At 44.0% G+C, this 13544-nt stretch overlaps 1 protein-coding gene across 4 annotated transcripts in view; it reads left to right on the top strand.

Moving 5' to 3' along the window:
- The first annotated feature begins 273 nt into the window (after positions 1-273).
- The window catches only part of ESRRG (estrogen related receptor gamma), a 384813-nt gene continuing 371542 nt past the window's right edge, over positions 274-13544 (top strand). For 2 of the 4 annotated variants that reach the window (XM_084285110.1, XM_084285108.1), the window contains exon 1: positions 274-399. The gene's annotated coding sequence lies outside the window, so the exon portion shown is untranslated. The remainder of the gene's footprint in view (positions 400-13544) is intronic. The other 2 variants (XM_084285109.1, XM_084285111.1) reach the window with 2 other exon arrangements.

Below are 13544 nucleotides of genomic sequence, written 5' to 3'. Positions count from 1 at the left end.
CCAGGCGGAGTGACGTCCCGGGTCAGGCCGAGTGCGGAGCGGCGCTACCAAGGCGGCAGGGAGGCCCGGAGCCGCCAGCGGGGCCGGGGCCGCGGGGCCGGGGCCTCCGCCGCCCGCCCGCCGCCGCCCTCCGCCCGCCGGGGCCGCCCCCGCCGGGGCCGCCCGCCCCGCGCCCCCCTCGCCCCCCGCCGCGGCTCCCCGCGGCCCGAGCCCGCCGGCGGCTCCCCCCTCGGCGGCGGAGGTCGCGGGAGCCCGGCTGGAGGAGGCGTGTGTAAAGATTTTGCAATGTCCCTGCATGGTGTTGTAGACTTTGCGAGCAAAGAAACCGGCTTCGGCTTCTTTGAAAGCCCCGGCGACTCACCTGACTAGCCTGCCTGCCTGCGGTGCCGAGCGGACCAGGTAACGCCGGGACCCCCCTCCCCCGGCCGCTGACATTGCGGCGGGGGCGGCGGGCGGCGGCCGGCAGCGCAACCCCCCCCCTCCAAAAAAAAAAAAAAAAAAAAAGAAAAAAAAAATCCCAAGCCTTAGGGGACTAGCAGCGGCTCCCCCCAAAAAACCCAAACCGTGGGCACTGCACTTGCCCCGAGTCCCCCCCCCTCCCCAAAAAGCCGCCCCCCCAAGCCCGCAGCCTCCCGTGGTGTTGGTCTCTCGGGCAACGATTGAAAATTATTGGGGTGCGGGGGGTGAATTTTATGCTTTATGATTATTATTAGGGCATTTATTCCCCGCCCTTCCTGCCGACCCCGCAGGTCTCTCCCCCCTCCGTCCTCCCCCCCCCCAGCCGGGAGCGCCGGGGAAGTGAGGAGGCGAAAGGGAGCCCAGAGTTTGGGGCCGGGGTCCCGGGGTGGCGGCGGGCTTCAACTTTAACCTGGGGGGGCTGGCCCCGGCCCCGGCCCCTTGCCCGACCTCCCCTGGTCGCCCCGTCCTCGGGGGGGGCTGCGGAGAGGCGAAGTGCGGCAAGTCGGTGGGTTTGGAGGGGCTGAGCCCGGCCCAGGGGGTCTCTGCCCCCCAAAACCCAGCACCCCTCCTCAGGCCCTCGGAGGTGTTTTATTTATTTTATTTTTTTCTGGGGGGGGAGGCGCTGGGTCCGCGTGCTGGCCGCGATAACCGGGGACAGGGCTGGGGAGCGGGGTACGAGCAGAAAGGAGCCGGGGAGCGGGGAGGGCAGGTGGGTGGCAGCGTGGGCAGGGCTCGCCTTTCCCTCCCGCAGCTCCCCCGGGCCGGCCTGCAGCGGGGGGGCTCCAGGGCTGGCTGCCGAGCGCAGCCCCGCAGGCAGGGAGCTGACCCCACGCCTCACACCGCCGGCCGGGAGGGAAACCCGAGCGTCCTCTGCAGAAAACCACCCAAGTTTGCAGCGTTTCGTAGCAGCCCTCTCTTAAATGCGAAGTGCAAAACTTATCCGATGCGGTTTTATTATTTTTTTTTTCCCCCTCTTCCCAGTTTTATTCCAGAGCACAAAATGTTCCCGTGTAGCACACATGCAGTCAGTCGCTGCTAGGATGGGAGTAGTTTCCAATCTAACCTACATTAGCTTATACATGGTGCGCGGGTTGCGTTTGCTCTGCAAATATGCCAGGGCTGAGAATGACGAAATGACTCATATGGTTGTGTTCCTCCTTGCCTCGAGAGTATCAAGGTGGCCCTTGTTCTGCGTGCTGGGGGGCTGGGGAGGGGAGGGGGCGGTTAATGCCTCCGCTGGAATCTGGCAGGTCTCCTTTTAGAGGACTTTCCAGTTTAAAATGTGCCAGGGGCAGAAGAAGGTAAACATGACATTCAGCGTGCTCATTATCAAAATAAGGAAAAACAAATCGATTGCATTAACTGTGTGTGCAGTATCACGGTTATTCCATAGTATTCCCCCTCCCACCCCCCCTCCCCGAAATTAAAAGGTTGCCACTGGAGTGCTGTGTCCCTATCTCCAACCTAGCACCACTTATTACTGCAACAGCATTTCAATATTAAGTGATCTTGGAGATATTTCATCTTTCATTTTGAATCCTGAATTTGAATCAGCATTAGAATGTCAGGGCTGCAAGATAAGGTATAACAAACTAAGTAGACAGCTGAAGGGCTGCCGGTGAAGGTGCTGCTGAGAAGGATATCTTGGGCCGTTCGCAGTAACCTTGTTTACAGGGACGATTCAATTGCAACCTGAATTTCAGAGAGAGCCTGCCTGGACTAATGCCTGTGTGTTTGAAACTGATCACGAGTGTCTTGCATTGTAAACCCTCTCTCTGCCTGCATCGTGTACTCACTGAAACTTTTCTGGAAGGTTATTATGATTTTCTGATATGAAAATTAAGATGTTTTCCTAACAGGAACACTGCTCTTTGAACTGGTGTACATAAGCAACAAAGTATTCCTGAGGTTTGATTATTTATTTATTTATTTATTTTGCCTCTGATGTGTTACACCGGTCGTTTTCACTTTACGCATAAGGCTTTGATTTAGTATATTTAAGTCTCAGCGGTTTTGAACGTATTTTACAGCACACGAAGTCGGTTCAAGTCAGCATGTGAAAAGATGCACGTTGTAATGAGGAACAAGTCTGTCGTGGTCTGCTCAATTTTTGTTTTCTTTTCTTAAAGCTGTTCCAGGAAAATCACGTGCATTCAGAGTGGGTGCTAAATGCCAGCAGCCACATTAATGAAGAAAAAATGCTGTCGAAATACTTTGGAATAATAAATAGGATATGTAATGGTCAACCACAAGATAAAAATTTTACACAGTGTTTTTATGGCTCTAAATTGGCTGCATTGTAAACCAAGCTTACTACTCTATTAAGTCATCATACTTTTCAATTATTTAAGATTTCTAGCCAAGCTATCTAATATCGTCTTCATTGTGCATATCAGAAAATTATATATAAGGTTGTAATTCCTTGTTGTTAGTCTGTGAGGGCTTTGTTGCGGATCGGGGTTTAATTTTGACTTATCAGGACAAATATTACAAAGCATGCACGCAGGAAAATGATATGGAAATAGCCCCAGTCCTACAGAATGGGGATAGTTACAGCACTGAAATGTACCTAATACAATTTGAGATCCACTCACTAAGAAACCTTGACAGTATCTGCCTTCCAGGTACTGTGCATTTGGAAATACTATATCTCCATTTAAATGCAGATCTTCAGTTTTCTCCAGGGGGCAGTTGGCGAATCTTTCGATTGAACCACTAGTACTAGAAAAACTAACTGCAGATTTACCCATGAACAAGAGACCCTTTCAAGTCTGCCTGTTTGAAATAATGATTTTAAAATTTCCCAATATTGCAATTTTAGATTGATTTAAAATGCCTTTTCAGAAGTCACACAAAAGGAATGCTGTCTTTTCTCCAAGTAGCACAATGTTTGCACACTTATTTAGCAGCCTAAAGAGAGATAACATTACAAGCAAGTGCTTTGTTTTTGCATGGCTATTGTGTATGCATGTGAGTTTTGTCAAATGGACAGAGCAGTCTCGCTTTGATTTTGACCTAGATTCATCCCGATTCTTCCTATACAGCTAGTACCTGCTTATTTCCTGCTGTGAAAATAGGAGAACAACTGTTGATGCTATCTGGCAGGGGCTGCGTGGGCAATGGACACTCTACACTGGTGCTACGGTTAGAAGGGGGTGCAAGCAAATACTCCCTCTCATGTGATTTTTCATTCTTTTAGAGTCTAATTCAAAGGAAGACAGAAAAAAAAAATGGGTGTAGTGAGTTTGTTTCTCTTTCCATGTTGGGCAAGCACATTTTGCACACTTGCACTGGCGAACAGGGCCATGTTTTATTTAAAACAAGTCTTAGGTCCATTTTATTCTATAGTCATTTGAACCTCAGTGCCAGCAGGTGTCAGCCGTCCTTTGAGGGGCTTGTCCTACCCAGTCCAATATCCGTACTGTTTGCTAGGTGTCTGGTTGGCAGTGTAGCCCAACCCCAGGATGTGGGGAATGGGAACTACCTCTTGGAGTGAAGGCAGAACAAATGGCCTGGTGCAGGGGAGATAAAAGATCCTGGCCTTTTCCTGACCAGTACCAGGTGCTGCATGCATTCATTGAATCATAGAATCATAGAATCATAGAATATCCTGAGTTGGAAGGGACCCTTAAGGATCATCAAGTCCAACTCTTGACACCGCACAGGTCTACCCAAAAGTTCAGACCATGTGACTAAGTGCACAGTCCAATCTCTTCTTAAATTCAGCCAGGCTCGGTGCAGTGACCACTTCCCTGGGGAGCCTGTTCCAGTGTGCAACCACCCTCTCTGTGAAGAACCCCCTCCTGACGTCCAGCCTAAATTTCCCCTGCCTCAGCTTAACCCCGTTCCCGCGGGTCCTGTCACTAGTGTTAATGGAGAAAAGGTCTCCTGCCTCTCGACACCCCCTTACGAGGAAGTTGTAGATTGTGATGAGGTCTCCCCTCAGCCTCCTCTTCTCCAGGCTGAACAGGCCCAGTGACCTCAGCCGTTCCTCGTACGTCTTCCCCTCCAGGCCTTTCACCATCTTCGTAGCCCTACGAAGGAGGACTACGAAGGATTGCTCTCTCTCTCTCTCATCCTGAGCATCTCTCAGGATTCTGCCCCTGTCCCTGTGCCAAGCTGCAGAGATAGCACCCATATTATGCTCACCTGTTAATGGCATATAACCCATTGGCTTCAGTACTCTGGAGAAATCACTCACTTCAGCCTCTGCGTGGATTTCGGGCAGATCTGGAAAGTTGAAGCTCATGTGCACCAGCATTAATGGCAAAGGTCCCATTCAGCTTAATTGATGGTGCTATCAACATCTGCAGGTTTGCATTTCTGGTGGAAGCCACAATGGGATGGACTTCTTAAATGAGCGTTTTGCATACTGAGGTTGAAAGGAAAGTTGAGCCTGATACATTAACATTCTGTCCGTATCGTTCTTTTGACATCAGTTGAATTTCTGCAAATGGGCAGAAGTAGGCATGAGAAGGAGATTAGGAGACGAGCTCTTCACAGGCACATGCTTTTTGCTGGCATACCGATCAGTGAAGATGCTTCTTTGCTGAAAACCGTGTTCTAAGTCAAGTCTCGGCATGCACAAACCTGCACATGCATATACAAGCTGAGCAGGGCCTATCCTGTGTAACACAATTTTTGCCTTTAATATCTGAGTAAGATCTCATATTGTAACTCAACCATTAGGGGAAAAGAAAATGGAACTTTTCTCAAACAGCTTTTCTGTTGGGGAATCTAGTGGCAGTTGCTTTGAAGCATGTGTAATTGATTATCATACATTTATTTTAAAAAGGAGACATAACAAGGAATCTAACATGATGTTTTGGAATATATCTTCTCCCCACAATGTTCTTGAGGGAAATGTAAGGTTGCAGGCATCATTTCATGCCCTGTATGTTTTTGAACATAAATCAAAGAAATTGTTGGAGAGTTATAGATGTTCATAGCAACTGTAGCTATAATAAACACATGCAGTATATATTTTCCAAGCTATTTTGTATGGGTGAAAAGCTGAAGCTGGCGTTTTGTACGAACAATTCAACTTAATCATTGAAAATTTATTTCCTAGTTAGCATGGATTACCAGCGTAGCATGAAGTCGTACACCTTGGCTTAAGTACATCTGGTTGTGAAACCTTGGTTAAAACTGGGAAAGGATTTAAATTGGATCTAGACACCTTGAATGAATTATTTCAGATGTCACATTTATTGTGATGCCTCCATGGCAATATTTACATCTATGTTATCACTTATATTGGTTTCAAAATATGCTGGATGCTTTAGGGAACAAATAAAAGACAAGAACAGTATGAATGCCCCCCCCACCACACACACACACACACACACACAATTTTAATTGCACACATAGTACAAAATATGACTATAGTAAATAAAACAGGAAGGAGAATCCTGACTGATCAGGTGGTGCAGATCTGCAGGTTTGAACAGCACAGAGCTTAGGCATACAAGTCTCTGGGTGATTGCATTAGTTTTGTTTTAAAGTCTTAATAGATGAAAAGGGACAAGTGACTTTTGCGGAGGAATTTCCATGAGAGGAGGATAGAGACTTGAGTGAGGATGAGGAAAGTGTTCCTTTCACTGACAAGGATCCAAACGTATTAAACTGCTAGAAAGAAAATCCAATAGTTGCAGTTAATGTGTATATGGACAGCCTGGGGATAGGATACATTCAGGATCTGTGCAGAAATTAGATAGGGTCTGGATGAACCAAATTTGGGACTTGATGTTCAAGCAAAGTGCTGAGCCTCTGAATAAAAGAGGTAGGGCTGTTTCATGGGGTCTGGTCTTCCACCCACTTTCAGGTGTAGCCCTCACTACTCTATGTATTCCTATTTCAGTCACAGATGGATAATTAAAAATAGTATTGCTGCTGAAAATTCGGAGACTAGGTAAAAGATCTGACTTTTAAAAGTGTCATGGTGTGTCTGTTGGACTTGTGTTTTATTGTGGTTACTTTCAGTAATTCCTTTTTTATTGCAATAGCCAGAAATCCCTTTTTAAAAGAGAAAGGTGATATATTATTGCTCAGCTCCTGGAAACAGGGTTTTAAAATACGCAACAACTGAGAATTTGCGCCATTTGTTTGTAGTATTAGTCTTCAAAGACATCCTCAGCAGGCAGTCATTTTAACTTTAGGACCTGTCTGAATTAAATAAGAGAGCTTTGTAGATGGTCGCGGCTGATGGAAGTAAGGAAGGCCTGGCCTGGCCCACCTCTGGCACCAGTACCACCCTGGAGGAGCATGGGGTTGGTTTTCTAGTTGGTTTCTATCCTTGACCCTGGACATGGATGGAGGAGGGCTGGGGGCATACAGCCTCTGACACCGAGTATGCTCAAAGAAGGCTTCCCCTTCTTTGTTTCTCTCCTAACTCTTGCTTCCCATCCTCTCCAAACATTTTTTGTGGCCTTTCCTTAACAGCTGGGCAGTCTTTTGCTGTCCTTTGCAGGCTGGAAAATGGACTTTGGGTTGTGACTGCACTCCTTGCCTTATACCACTCTGTGAAAACAAAACTCAGTGAGAAAGCCAGAAAGGGGTTAATAAGGAAAAACACAAGGTTGCAGATTGAGGTATAGTTGGAAAGACTGGGAGAATAAATACTTTTGCAAATCCCGTGTCCCATGTGGTTGGGATGTGTGCATTTTTAAAGAAGAGTTGAAGGAGCAGTGTTAATGGATCCATAGTTGTGATGGATGTGACACAATTGTGTAGGAGATTTAAGGAGAAGCAGAATCTGTCCCTGAGAGGACATCCTCCAGCCTTGACAGGTTCTAGTTTGGTGGGGGTAGGGCTGCTGCATAGGGCTGGATTACTCTCCTTGTGCAGAATTTGGAAGATCCAGACTGTCCGTGTACACATGGGTATTTAGGGGCTCTTGGTGAAGAAACTTCATTCACTGAAATTCCTCCCTCCACTGGGGTTTTACTGCTTGTCTTAAAAAAGTGTCTTGAATTCCACCTGCCAAAAAGAGCTTGTTTTACTTTGTGCTGAATTTCTAACAGGAAAAAAAAAAAAAAAAAAAAAAAACAAAAAAAAAAAAAAAAAAAAAAAACAAAAAACAAAACAAAACAAAACAAAAACAAAACAAAACAAAACAAAAAAACTTTCCTGCCGAATTACGGCCAAATGAGACCAGGTGGACAAAGGTTGAGAGCAAAGTATGTAAAGCCTGGGCAGCAGGTTGGGTACTGGAGCACAGAGAGCAGGTTGTCCAAGGTCACTGCTGCTCTTATGGCACAGCTCGGAGCTGGACTCAGGAGCTCAGGTTTTAGTCCATTACCTCTCTCCAACATGCAATCCCTGTCTCACAACTTGAGCAACGGAGGCAGAGAAACCTTGCTTTTGCAATGTGCATACATTTAATGGCTCTGGTTTCAGCATGGAGAGGAAAGGCGATGTGTTGAAGGTTACACAGCCAGTCAGTGGCAGAGGCTGAAAAGGACCCAACTCCACCGCTGGGGTGGCAGTTCCCTTGCTTGGCCTGTCTCTCCAGGGTGAAGATGTATGTTTCTTGTCGGTACTTTCTTAATCCAAGGACATGAACTATGAGTACCCCTGAAAATTGGGGCAGAACCCCTCATACTTGTTTGTGCTTGCAAGTGTGCGTGCGTGTGCAACGTGCGTGCTCAGACATTGTGCGTGAACAGGTTCTCAATTATTTTCCTGTTTGAATCACTGAGCCTGCTGTCTTGATGTACTGTCAGTTTTGCTTTCTGCCCTTTGGAATAAAGTTCAAAATATTAAAGAAATAACACACGATATATTAGGAGCTAGAATAGTCATAGCGCCCAAGGGGAAAAGAGGGTGGTGAATAATCTGTCTTAAAAATACCCAGAAAAAAAACCTTAGCTACTCCTAACCAAACTCTGTGGTGGTGCACTTGTAAAGGGCACTCTTCTGAATTCTGTTTCTTAGGGTTGATGGTTGTCCTGTGGGGAGAAGTAAGTCCCTCCTGGAAAGCAGCACGCAAGCTCTTTGGTCACGCTCTGGACACGGGTGCGGGGGACGTTTGGTCACGTTTATTCTTCTGAGCATTACCCTGGGCTAAGTGCTGAGGCAATTAAATTGGAATTAATTGTTGATAATTATTTAAAATCAAACGTTGCTTCCTGGTTTAGGAGCTGAAGCAGCTCTAAGCAGATATATTTTTAAATGTCACTTTTCTGGTTTTATTAGTTCACGTGGACACTGGTAAGCGCTGCAGGAACAGCCCCAGGTTCTGCCCGCCTGTCCTCAGTGCTGGGGTGCTGAGCTGTGGGCAGGGGTGGTGCTGGCAGATGCTTGGAGTCACAGTGTGACCTTGGTCAGAATCCCAAACTTTGCCAAATTTGGGCCACGGGGCTCCACAGTTCTGGTCCAACAGGGGACCATGTTAATAGGGTGTAAAAAAAATAAATAATAATAATAATTAAAAAAAGGATATTAAATAGAAGAATCAGCCTCCTCCCTCTCCCCAAATCTGTTAGTTTGTATTCTGTATCACAATAAAAAACAGCTGGGGCACGTGTGACTGATACAGGGCAGGTTTGGGATGAATTTAAGATAAATGAGATGCCCATTGCACTTATTTAACAATTCTAACGCATAAAATGCTTTTGGGCGCAGCTAGCAGCTCCTCATCTGCAATCAGGGCAAAGCAAAAGATACAGTGGCAAATTCTGCAGTTTGTAGTCCTGACACAGGCAAAACCTCCTCTTACAGCAAATGAGACTTTTTTGCTTTTGTTGTGGCAAGCGAGAATTTCAGATCAGAATTAATAGAAATAATAGAGTAAAACTACAGCTTCAGAAGTCCTTCAGGACATGCAGCAAGCCCCAGTGATTCGGACTGGGTGAAGTTGTCAAAGGTTGCTCTGCTCTCCAGAGCCTGGCAATAGCTCCACTGAAATGTGATGCCATTGGTTTTCAGCAAAGGTTTCTTTCTGCAGGGCTGCAAACAGAGATCAGCTGCTACTGTGTATACACAACTAGGGAGCAAATCAACCAGCACATTTAAGCAGCCTTTTTAACCCCGAGACTTTCCAAGATTTCTTCTTCACACAGGAAGTTTCCTTTATATTGTCAGATTTAGCACTTTGCTCATGTAATGAGATCAGAGCTAGGATCACTGCTGCACAGTAGAAAGACTTCCTTAAGACATTTGTCCTTGAAACTGCACCAAACTCTTGGAAGAACCCAGAACCTGTAAGTATGTATGCTATAGGCAGCAATAGCACAGAGCAAAGCTGCAATCAACCATTATACAATATCCGATTAGCAGTGCAGTAGGGTTTTTTTTTCAGATGTTATGTTACATTCATTTTCAATTTGTTCTAAGGAAACAAATCAATTCGGGCTTCTGATACAGTGACTTTGCAGTAGATGAGCTAGTAATATGTTTGATTTAACTATTTGTTGCTCTCATGTAGCTTGTGGGACAATTATTGTAGCCATCAAACCGTGGAGAACTTTTCTTATGTTTTTAGGCATTTTAAATGATTTTGGTATCCATTGTGCAAATAAGTTTTCTCTTTGCTTTCTGATTTTGGCAACCCCACCCTATGACAAACTATAAATAACAGGGCAAATGGAATTAGCATGCATTATTCTTAGGTAGCAATAAAATACATTTATTTTTGCGGCTTAATTTACTCATTAACAATGTTCCAGTGTTGGGGTATTTTTTGTCTTAATTGAATTCTACTCAAAGCTGTCTGTTTTGTGTTTTACTATCCTGTATGTGTATGTTTAAGTTACTTTGCTGGGACTGCAGTCTGGTTAAACCTGTATTTAAGCACTATTTATATTCTGAGCACATTTCTGGTAAAATAAGTGTTTGAGATTTTTTTTTTTAAAGCCTCTAAACAGTATAGTTTTATTAGCAGTGAGCGCCAGAGAAGGCACAACATGGATGAATGTCAGATGTAGACCACGGAACCAAGTCCTCCGTGCACTAAGTCAGAGCCGAACCTGTCCACTTTTGCGACTACAACTAATAAAAGCCTGGAGCTCCCTTTCAATAAATTTTTAATATGCAACAATCCTTATGTTTATAAGATTAATTTCTCCCAGGTTAGCCTGATTGATGGCTGGATTGTGGTTTCTTAAGAGCTTTCTCCACGAAACCCCCCAGAAGAGCTGCATTCCATTTAACTAGTGAATGTAAAAACTGGTAACCATGGATTCAGCCACCACTAACTGTCGAGAGCAATGACTTGTTGTAAACAATACAAATGAGCCAGGATAGCAGAAGCAACCAGACATGAAATGATTTTAATAGAAATTACGGTAAAGGTCATGTGATACTGTATCGGCTTGAATTCAGTGTTAAAGGGAAAGTATTTCAGTTTTGCAGGTTTGATTTAAATTGTGCGTCTCCACGAGCTTCATGTTTGCGTGAGACCCACAGAAGGGAAAATGAAGCAGCCCTTTGGAAATGCCTGTGCTTAATTGCACGTTACGGCTTAGGCCCTGATCCCAAAAATGTACGAGTAACTGTAATCAGTGGGATTATTCGCGTGCATAAAATTAAGTACTCGTGTAAGTGTTTGTAGGATCAAGGCCTTTTTAGGTAAGTTAGAAAGGGGAAAAGAAATATGTATTCTAAGGAAATAATAACCTGTCACTAACGATAAATCATAGAAATGCGAGTCTTTGTGCTGTTGTGTGGTTTGGTTGGAAATTGTTTGCTTGTTTTGATAACAGGAAAACAAGTTATATTTATCCCTTCGTTTTCAAATGTTATGACTTTCATTTCTCATCCACCATTCCTTAAATCCTCTTCCTAATTTATAGCCTCTCTCTTTTGGATAACTGGTACACCGGAGTGTCAGCTATTATAATACAGCATGATGATAGGCACATGCAGATCGCATGAGCAGTCGTGTGTCCTATCTCAAGAATTTCCATCCCTACAAAATCTTTGCTGACTCCCAGCTGTCACATGGCTGTCACTCACAAATTCTAACCATAACCAAATCCTTTTCCGTGTGCATGCACTATTCAAGCCTTGCTACGTCCATGTGTACGCAGGCACAAATGTCCCTGCACTTTCTCTGTGTAAATTGGGCTCTCCCCAAGCCTGCTGCATTCCACTAATATTTCTTCATTAATTTGTTCTTGGGTGCAACTTCCCTGTCATGCCTCTGCTAACCACACGCTCTTTTCAGAAGGAACCTGGAAAAATAATAGCAGTTAGTCAGAAATGCAAACAAAAATAACTTTGTGCTTTGTTTAATATAACAGTTCAAATCAGTATGAATCTAAATTCATGACTTCCACAGTCCCCTAAACTGCTCCAGAATTTTAACTCTTAATGTTCCATAGGCAGAATCGTCACCTTGCAGCATATTGACCTAAGTGTTTGCGTATTTGCTTTTCATAACACTTACATTATTTGAAAAATTAGCACTAGGTCTAGTCATAGACTGTTTAAAACCAAAAACATTTTAAATAATTTTTTATCAGTCTGTTCAAGCTGGCCAGCCTCTGTCAAGCTTAGGCTGCAACTGAAAACATGCCAGTAGATACAGGACAAATCTTGCTTTCCTTGTTCTGAGATGACTTGTCAAAATGGGTGGGATTGCTTGTACGAGTCAGAAAGGTAAGATTTAGTTTATACATAGATTAACAGCAGGTCACTCACTTCATACAGGCAAAAATAGACTGACTTCTACTGAGAAAAAATAAAATAAATAAATAAATAACACCCACAACTTTGAAAAGTGAGGGGAAGGAAAGCTCTTGAACAGGAATATATGAAAAAAAAAGCCAAATTACAAAATATTTTCTATTGTTTGTTTATGTCATTGTTAACAGTGTATTGGGGGTGGTGACAGAGTGGACATTGCTATAAATTAGACCTATAACTATACTAAATTTTTACCAAAAAGGTAAAGAAGGTGAATTGATGGAAAAGGTACCATCTTAACTTTGCATACACAGCACAGCAGGGATCCAGAACTGAAAGTAACATGTTGATGAAAGCAGTGAGACTTGAGACCAATATCGAAGTGACCTGGGGAAAGTACACTGGGCTCTTTACCATGGGATCATTATGAACTCTTAATAATTCTTGCACCCCTTGAAAAACAGGTGGGGGAAGTAAGGATCAGTGTGCCTGGCAGAAGAAACCAGGCTTCAATCTGGAAAAATAGTGAAGTATTCAGGAAGGAAGGATCGCACACTGCTTCCATGAACTTTGCTGGTATGGGACATCGGGTGGTTTTCCTTTGCTCAAAATATCTTTGGCATCATTGCAATCTGTGACATACGTGCTTGTTTACTCTCATGTATTTTGCATCAAATACTGATTTTGTAATGTAAAACTTTCAGCAGCTAGTGGATGAGCTCCCAGAACTCTTTCCCCATCCGCAGGTAGGAAGAACTGGGAGGCAAGTCCCCGTTCCTCTCACAGTTTATGAAGTTCAGGTGTTGTGTTGGTGGGTGCCTGCAGAACACTTAGACCAGAATTCGCATTTGAAGCAAAGGATTTGAATCCCAAAAATAGAGACCCTAGTATTTCACTTGAAGTCTCAGTGAATGCAGTAAGGCAAATGTTGCAATGCTAGGTGGAAATATTTGGGGACTAGCAGAAATACATACTATTAAAATAATTGGTAATAATTAATTGTAATGTCCCTTATAAACACAGTAAGACAAAACAATAATATAAGTTGTATTTTATGTTTGTAATCCTAATCTATGATTTTTATTTAAAGACTGCTTTTATCAATTAGATAGCTTTTAGGCATGGAAATATCACATCAACCATTCTGTCAACAAAATTCAAGTGGTGCAGGAGATAGAGATTAAACTGGTGTTTAGGCCTGCTCAAACTTTACTTCATTGTTGAAAATGCCAGTGGTGGTGCAGGTAAGTGAGAAATAATATGGGAGTTCATGTCAGGTGGACTCCTGGCTATCAAGAACTGGACTGAAACTACTGAATTTCATGAAGCATAGCAAACTATTTGGTCACTGAGTGACAGAACATTGTTCTTTAAATTATTAACTCTGTGTAAGCAGTACAGTGTTTTTCTAAATTTCCATTGGTTTCTAGTTTTACTTCTTAGCTGATGTGGGTAAG

The sequence above is a fragment of the Netta rufina genome, assembly GCF_964035555.1.
Source record: "Netta rufina genome assembly, chromosome: 3".
NCBI classification, from domain to species: domain Eukaryota; kingdom Metazoa; phylum Chordata; class Aves; order Anseriformes; family Anatidae; genus Netta; species Netta rufina.
The sequence above is the reverse complement of the archived record's forward strand: the minus strand, read 5'-3'. Positions and strand labels throughout refer to the sequence as shown.